The sequence below is a fragment of the Phlebotomus argentipes genome, unplaced genomic scaffold (assembly GCF_947086385.1).
Source record: "Phlebotomus argentipes unplaced genomic scaffold, Phlebotomus argentipes genome assembly scaffold_4, whole genome shotgun sequence".
Classification (NCBI taxonomy): domain Eukaryota; kingdom Metazoa; phylum Arthropoda; class Insecta; order Diptera; family Psychodidae; genus Phlebotomus; species Phlebotomus argentipes.
Window position 1 is genome coordinate 4,620,132 of NW_026776174.1, and position 9,796 is coordinate 4,629,927.

Consider the following 9,796-nt stretch of genomic DNA (forward strand, 5'->3'; position numbering starts at 1 on the left):
TGAAACAAAGCCCTCATTTGACGTATGGGATCTCAATTGTTTGCAATGGGCGCAAATTCATGAGAGTGTTGGTGCCGCGGCAACACCACGAAAATAGTGGGGAAGGAAGATCAAGAGACTTTCCAGAATATCATAGAATGTAAATTCAGCATTTAAATCTAGTTGACGTGCAAGAGAAAAATAATGGAATAAAAAGGGGAATTGTTCATATGAATTTTAAAGTAATTTTGTATGTATTCTAAATTGTCACCTTAGGGTCCGAAATTAAGGAGAAATAAAATCCTAATAGAACAGCCAAAGCGCACGCTTAGACTTTAAGTTGCAGAGTTGAGATCGAGCGACAATACACGGAGGGTTTTGTGGCGGGAGAAGGAATTAAATAAAAGTTGTGTATGCAAAACAACTCCGCCTTATTTTATGGGTACTCACTCACACTCGCGTGCATTTTTATTAATAATCCAGCAAATAAAAAGCCCGCCTGACGAGGTGAAAGTCTCGGCCGTGATTTCAATTCTTATTGTATCTGATTGGTGGCCGCTGCAAATGGCCACATTGGTGCAATTAGCGAATTAAAATCACGCACATATGGACGGGGCGAAACACCCGGGTATTAATTTCCACTTTGGAAAAACAACAGGAGGAATAATATCGCGCTTTATTAGATTTATCCGTCTTGTGTGTGAATTACTCATGACATAAACAATCATTTAGAGGCGGGGAATAAAACGAGAGAGACACGGACTTTAATTAAAAATGATTGGGTTTAGAGAGTGAGAATGTGGTGGATGTTATAGATAGCAATGAATTCTCTTTGTTCAGTCACACTGGCTCACGTGAGATGAAAAGAGGGGTCCATGAAAATTTCACGAAGGATGTCTTGCTCCTTTGATGATGAGCTGTACCAACAGTAAATCCCCAAATTGGTTCAATTGAATAGAAAAATAATGCGCGCAGAGAAACAAAACCCGGCGCCATTCTCTTTGTCTCGTAATTGACGAATATTTCCATTTGTACGCCCTCTCAGTCCACAGAAAGGAAATAATATTTAACGACAATAAAAGTGCACCAAACACCCTCTGAGAGATTAGTGAAATTCATTTATTTGACTGGCATTATAAAGTGTAAATGCAAGTCAAACAAAGATCCACACCGCGCCCTGACTAGCCCTATTGTGTTTGCGCACATCTGACTCTATAGTGTTAATTAATTTTGCGTAATTAAAATCAGTGTGTTTTCATCAAATTGAATATTTTCCACATGACCTATCTCTGACGCAAGTTCATGTATCGACGACGGAGAAATGCGGCGGATGGAATTTGTGGACACGGAAAAAAGTGCCGAAATTTCCCACAATATCCATCTCCCTAATGATCATCATTCGGCACAAGGATAAAAGTGATGATTAGACGTTGCTGGTGGAGTTGTGATAATTTAATTAAACTTGCACGCGTAACTGATATGAAGTAGTGAATCAATCATTTGCTAAGAATTCAATGAAAATCACCATGTCTGTTCATTAATCTTTAGGTGCCGCGTTTCTGTTTAGGGTGAAAACTGATGCTAATTTGCAGTGACGATTTGCGAGATTAAGAGAGGAATTGTAAGTGGGGTACATCTGTTCTTAACTTTTGACGTGGTGTTTTTAATAAATTTCAATGTGTGCTCCGGCACAGCTTGAAAATGTGCACTCGAAATCCCAAGCATGACCTTTCTCGTCAAGCAAATATAGTGGCATGTCAGGCTGTAAAAATGCAGCAATATGAAATGAATGATCATGAAACTTCGTGACTTTAGTAGCACGTGATTAAGGATATCCCGAGTTCTCATGTGAATTGAATTTTTTGCAATGTTTTCTCTGTTGTTTTCCCAAAGATTAATGATCCACTGAACTACCTCTACATTAACTTTGTTATTTCAAATGTTCCTTGAATTTCTACCGTCTCTTGTGTTTTCCGGAGGACGCCCTGGCTGACCATAAATCTCAAAAGCATAGAATTCAAGTTTGGAATCTTGTGTGTTAACTCTCAATGTCTAAATGAAAGTGATCGTAAAATAGCGTAGCAGGTTGCAAAGAGAAGTAATTAAGTTCAGATAATCTCTTGAGAATGACTCGTCTCGTGATTTAAAACAACAATGAAATTTTGAGAAAAACTCTGTCAACAGTGTTAGGGCAGAAATTCTTGCGAGTGTCACAATAAACAAATTTCACGTGAGTTCCCGAATTACCCATACAATTTACGTCGTTCTGTTACCCGAATTCTCAAGTTTTTCCACCAAATCTGCTGTCAACAATTCCTCCATGGGTTATTTTTATCGTCCAGAGTCATCCAAAATCAATAAGAAAATCGCTGAGCTGAGCGTCTGGTCAGCTAGTCAATGTATAATTCTTATTATTAGAAAATTCTGTCAACAGTGAGATATGCGTCTAGTTAGATCGCTGGGGACCGGCTTTGGGAGATTGTGTACACTATCGTCGCGGGGACATGCGAAAATTCCTCAAGCCGTGCCTCTAGGATTACTTTGCATGGCTCTAGAGTCGTCTCCCGGCGCGGTGTATGGTCGCAATTAAGATTACAAAAATGAAAACAAGAATGCAGGTGAATTCGTCATTAGCTCGGGATAATGTGGGAACGAAAAGTGACCAGGCTAGATTGAATTGGAACAGTTTCAATTAAAAGAGCTGATTACATGGGAGGTTCTCCCAGTGCAAATTGCTCTCATATCTTGTAATCTGATCAGAGATCACTTCTGGCAGCGGCAGCAGCCGCATTAAAGCAACATCCTCTGCTTCTTCGGTGCATATGTTACCTGACGGCTAATATCCTGGAATATATACGTATGTGAAATGAAGAGAGAAGACATCAAAGACCGACCTGCGGAGCCACACAAAACGCACCGTCCACTGTTGAATATGTGTGTCAAGCAATCAATATGCATATTTAGCATGGAGCGCATATTCACCAGCGCTGCACAGTAGTTTCTTCACAATTTGAGAGACACCTAATCACTTGCCCATAAGAATTCGCGCCTGAGAGCAGCATTTCTGCACCTCCTTCGATATTGCACAGCAGAGCGTGCAGATTTGACCAATTAGACGGATGGAACAATTCAGAGAAATTCATCTTTTACACATTAACATTCTGTGGAAGTTGGGTGAAGACGATCAGAACCGGAGTGAAAATACAATATAATCACCCGTGAAATATTCCTCTCGATGGAGGAGAATTTACGATGCGTTCGTGTATATCATTACTAATGCGCCGATAATTGAATTCGAATTGTGAAGTGTGTGCTTCATCACACCTGTTATTGAATTTCATTGGGGCCCCAAATGGAAAATCATGGAATCATAAATACCTGGCCTCAAGTGGTTCACTGGCTGATGAGAAAATCCATGCTCGCGCTGCAGAAGACAATCGCAATTCGCACTCCCGCCAATTGCATTCCCGAAGCTACTCATGAGTCGGGAGAATCTCTCGCATAGCGCAGTGGCTCCGAAAGACTAAATCCGTCAGAATAATTGATAACAATACGTGATGTGCAAATTGGTATTTTGCGCAAAAAAGCGTGCAATTTTGCAATTGAGAGTCAAATTTATTTCATCTTTTATGAGAAACGCCGATTGCTGAGAAATATCCTTTTATTTTTGATTTGTGCGAAATTACAGGGATAGTTTTATTGGTGAAACCTATTAATTATAAATCCGAAAGACGCGCCAAAGAGCTTTCAGAGAGCATAATCTCTTAGCGAGTGATTAATGTCATGATAATTAATATCATTTTCACTACAAATTATATACCGCCAAGAGTTGTAAAAAAATCCCCGAAATTTACGCAAAATTAATTGAATTAACACAACTGGAGGCTTTCACGGATTGAACGTGGAGTCAAGAGGAAGGTTGTTGATACGGATGAAAACAATGTAATTAAATTTGGTGGAAGATGTGCTTTTATGCCAATAGTCTTAAAATAGAAATATTATTTCGTCATTTAGCATGATTTCATCTGAATCAATTAATCATGACGGTAATGAATTTTTACTTACCTACTGAGTGATGAAGGCAAAAGAAATTCTACTTTTGTATACATTTATCAAAAATTGATTGAATAAGTTTTAACTTAGCACTGCTGAATAGCCTTATTGTCACATTGTGAGTGGATAAATAGGCATCATGGATTTGTACTTCAATTGGTATTGTGTTAGATTTTTGAATGTCAAACGCGGTATCAACAGAACACTGTAGAATCAGAGTCAAAATACATCACTTATTGAGTTTCCATGAATTGTTTATTCACACTTTACCCAGCTCTAGAGGTTCCAATTTCAGTAACCTCCTCCTTTGTTGTGTTAAAGCTGAACAACCCTCTTAAATTTGCATAAATCACACACAACAAATGGCATCGATAGTCACCGCGATTATGTCTCTTCCTACATGTCAGTGTTGAGCCTTCACTGCCAAGTGCAGAGAGTATGTCGCGCGAGGTGAGAGAAATTTCCTGAGGTGGTGACAGGAAAGTGGTATAGAAAGCAATTTTACTTCCAATTTCAGTGATTGATTTTTCCTCATACGCGCCATGGCAAGTATCATTTTGACGAGAGACTTGAGAGAGAAAAGGAGGTGAAAAAGAGGTAAAGACACTATGAGAAAAGTATGGAAAAGCAATAGAAATTTTTTGTATTTAATATTCGTTGCGCTGCGTCAAACAAATATTGACCACCGACCATCGCAACAAGCTGATCCAAAGCAAATAGTACAAAAACGAAATCAAAATACAAAACGGGGCCCTGATGGTGGTAAAAATATTGTCAATATTTATTGAGAAAAAATTATGTACATAAAAAGTAAACTTGCATTCAATATGCAGACGTCTTTGAATTCCTTTTTAGTTTTAACTGAAGTTCAACGATTTTTCCTCAAAGTCTTTCGTAGAATTTCTCTCTGTCGCCACTTGAGATTGAAGGGAGTTTGACAAATTTCACTTGGTGGCCGAGATTTCCAGAGACATCAAAAGGCAACACACTCTTTGAGCTTATTGAAGTTTGAGAGATAATGAGTGGCAATAAAGATACTACAGCGTAAGAACAAATGTTGTGCAAAACATGTGCGTATCGCTTGGAAACTTTGTTTGTCAATCATGATCCATCAATACGTGTGAAATGTCGATAAATTAAATAAAATACCATAAATTAATTAATATGGAGTCATAAATTAATTAAATATAATAAATCTCACGACTTGTCGGTCCCAAACACCGCATTCTGTTCACACTTCAAATTGTCTGCGTCTGAACAGCCAAAGGCGCCTTGCTTTATTTATTCTTATTAATCCCAAAGGTTATTTAAATACTCAACGAACCACTGCATGAGATATTCAACGCTCTGAGCTGTTGGGAAATTTCAATAATTTCGCTACTATTCATCTCAACTAAATGGCCTTTTAATAGTTACACGACGATTTATGTATTGCTCACTTTTCAACAGGTAGAATGAAGTAATTAATAAAATATCTGAGAGGCTACTTAAAAATCTCTTTCACCGGCAAAAAGTATAGACGTCATAGGCGATGAGTGTTTATATTTCTACTAAATGGTGAAAAAAAAAAAAATGCGAAGTATGGTAATTAAACAATTTTCTAATCTTTCAGCAAATTTATAGAAAAGATTAAGATCAGAATGTCATCAAACTTTGATGCAAATATTTACACACACACTCCATGCGACTATTACTTGTATTACGCGAGAAATCACAAAAAGTGTACATCATATGGAAAATCCACACTTTATTATATTAGTTCTAATGTGACATCAATGGTGTGTAATGCACAGTATTTGATCAGTTATTTTGGAAGATGAGAAATTCGAACCAATATAAGTTTGGTGGCTATGGCTTTATTTTTTCTCGTGTTAATTGAATATTCTGCGTTCTTCAGGAATTTCCACATTCTTGAACTTTGTGTTTTGATTGTGTTCACATATGTAGAAGCGGATCTGTGTGCTTGATTGAGAATGGAATATCTTTGACATTTTTTCAGCTGCTCAGCTGACGTATTTCGGTATAATGAGATTTACCATTGAGCAACCCTAATTATATTTTAAGAGGTTAATTGCCTCTTTGCTGATAGATACAGAGCCGGTGGGAAATTTGCGTAGAGTGTTCATAAAGATAAAATTGTTAAGAATAGATTTTTAGGTGAAACCTAAAGTACTAAATCCGGAAGTCGCGATGCTTTTGTTACAGATTTTTAGGCCTTTTACAATATCATCAAGGTTGCGGCAACTCTATTCCGACATACACATCAAAGAAGCGTGTGTTGGAGCAGGAATTCCGTGAAGGGATTACAGATCTCGTGTAATGGATTTCTTTTTCTATCTCAGATCCTCTGTCACAGCTGATAACATCTCGATAGAAATCCAAACACCGATAATTGAAGGTCAATACGCGAAGCCTACTTAAGCCAGTGAAAAGTATCTATCGTTATGTTTTTCTCTTCACACTGAAGATTAATATCTTAAAGATTCCACTAATCTCTAGTTATTGTACTTAACCATGGCATAATTCTTCAGTTAAAGGAGTTACAGTTGCTCTAATTTGATCAGGGAATCCCCAATAATAAATTATAACAATAAAAGAAAGTCTCATAAGCCCAAGCTTAGATTTCAGTAACGATTGACCTTCTTGCGTTTCAGGGACCTTCGGAGCCATCGATAATGCATTACAGTGCATTTTCCTCCTTTTGTACACATTATTACATAGATAAATGTTGAATGTGATGCTGGAATGTGATCACTCAATATACCTGTTGTGTACATTACATAATAATAGTGATCAATTGATTCTAAAATTATTAGTGTCCACAAAGGTATTGAAAATACTCAAGTCATACACGTCAATGCTTCTGGCATCTTAAATCAAATAAATATGTCTATGGTTTTTTGCTCCTATCGCTACACAATTAACATTACAATGATTTGATGACGCTTCTCTTTCAATCACCTATCAAAATAAATTCTACCATGGCTCTTTTATACATTGAATTCCATTTTATGTACTCAAATACTTGGGCTTTTCTTCCTCTTCTCGCGCAAAGCCGAAAAAGCACGGCAGAGAGCCTTTAGGTATGTAAATTACTATTTGGCTTTACTCTATTATCTACATTAGAAAATAATTTAACGCGGATTTAGATAATGTTGCTGTGAGTGATTGCATCACAATCACGAAATTCTTGACGACATTTCTGGCCGCATTTATTAGTATCATTTTAGACGCTTTTCGTAAAGCATACATGGAAATTTTCCTCCTATACCTACAATTTACACGCAGACAGCGAATATATATTTAAAAAATGCCATAAAAAAATACGAAGAACGTTTGCGAAGAGAGGAAAGTGGTGTGAAATGTGCCTCTTTTTGTGGTGTGTTTTGTTTTTATTGATTCTGTAACTATATTGAACAATAAAACACGCGATAACACATGGTTTTTCAGTGTGCTTGTACCTCATTATCTCGCCTTTTTTCCAGGCTTTCTTGGGAATGATAAGGAATATTTTGTACACACACAGCTTAGCGCGACTTCGTATATCGGACCACGTGTAAATGAGTACATAAAATAACACCATGCGTGTTTCTTTGCGCGAAGTGCCACAATAAATTGATCTTGTGCATAAAAATGTAAATGAAAGAGGTACGACGAGATTTACTCGTATTTCATAAGCAATAAAAGAGAATTTGTGTAATTTTTGGGAAGGGTATTGACGCAAGATTTGATATAATATTTCGTGAAAATATATACACATTGCCTCATAGCAAGGAAAATAATTATTTATCTATCTTGAATTATATTTTGGGAGCAAATAATGGCGATATCGTAAAGACTGGAGAGCTAAGAAAAATCGCATGATATCTTTTTTCTTTGCTTCCATACTTAGAAGTGATTCATGAGACATTATACCGTTCTCAAGAGATTATTGACGGAATTTGGAGCAAATAGAAGAGTATGACTAATACTTGAACAAGAGCGATGAATTTTAAGTGCTGCTTGATTATTGTGACATTGCATCGTCTATGAGACATTATGGTTTTATTTTCTTTGTTGGTCTATCTCGAGCCTAAGATTTATTTCAAAATTTGACATCGTGGCTTACGATTAATTTTATTACGGAGCTCAATATGGGTGTATTCAACGTAAATTGACTTTTTCGTCTTTTGAAATTACTTGGCGCCTTTCAGAAGACTGTCCCTTTCGATCAATTGTTTATCAGAACACTCCATATGACTAATGCCGCTGACCTCGTCTGTGTCTGAATGAGTTCCTCACCTCTTTTGTGATAAACTAAATAGTACAGAAGAGTCATTTTTTAGTATTAGAGAGAGAGAGAGAGAGTGGCAATTTGTTTAGGTTTTCCATGAGAACAAAATGCTTCAACCCGTATCTTATGGCTCAATTTCAAATAAACATCCCCTTCATACTTTCTCACAGCATCCCATTGTGGGGTGATGCTGTGCAAAGGGGTGAAATTTTGTTACAGTTTCTCGGTGAGCAATTTGTAACATTGAAAAAAAAGAGACGCTGCGAAGAAAGGTGAGGGAAGAGGAGAAACAGGTTGTAATGTGTGAATTCTTGGGAAGTCCTGCCAACGGACAATTGACGTGCAGAAGAAAAGCAAATTGTGTATGGTGTGCGTACGCAGAAAAAACCTTTGCAAATTCCACGAATTTGAAGAATTTCACATTCGCCGTATATTTATCTAATTGAGCAAATGCTGTTGATGTGTGATTCCGCAAAAAAGAGGCTGCGCTGAAGGAGATGATGCGATTTGCTCAAGTATGAATCGCGTCAGAGTGACTCCCGAGACAGTTAAGTGCATTCCATCCATGATTTGGTAAAGTGGCTGAAGTGTTGATTGTTTGTGTGGTAAAGTTCATGGGGGTAAGTCGTCGCCTTTTTTCTCCCGAATGAGATGGCCTCCCAGATAGAATAGTGACCATTGTCACCATGAATCCTCCGCTGCCACCCAATGGCACTTAGTTGGTGAAGTATTGGAGAAATGGGCCGCCAGAGATGGAGAGAAATATAGGAGGCAAAGTGAGCGCGAATACAATACACAAGGCACCAACGTAAAGTAGCTATCGGTATGTGTTAAAGCACAATTTTTCATAATCTTCCCTTCCCTCTAATGTTCATTCCCCAATATATAAAATATCTACACACAGTACGTTCGCATTCGCTGCACTTGGGACTAGCTCTGAGAGTCTCTCAGCACTGGCACGCTCATGGACAGGCAGAAATCGGAGATATGTTTAGTATCACATCACTGTTCGTAGTGTTCACATCGTGTCTAGAAAACGTGGGACTCTTGTACTACATGGTTGGTGGTAGAGATTTACCGAAAGAGAAAGGATTGCACTGTGGAAATGTGCCCGTGATGACAGTCTCTTTTCTCCGGATTTTCACACCGATTTTCATATCCGTGAGCGGGAGAGGCCGTGAAGGGGTGATGAAATAAAAGGATCACGCTTCGGCGAGTGGTTATGCAAGAAGACTGTCTTGCTTCACATCATAAAGACTCTTTCCATGGAATTTCCTCCAGACGCCGTTTATCCCAGAGACAATTAAGTGAAAGGTGGCTGGAAAAGGCGGTCGAGAACATTGGTGAATTTCAATTAAGTGGCAGAATTAGTGGAAGACAAGGAATGTGATTGGGGCTTCCTATGCAGTTGCCCAACAGCGCGCCGTGGAGCTGAGAATATCCAATTCCTTGTTTTAAACAGAAATAATTCCAGACATCGTCAGTTAGTGG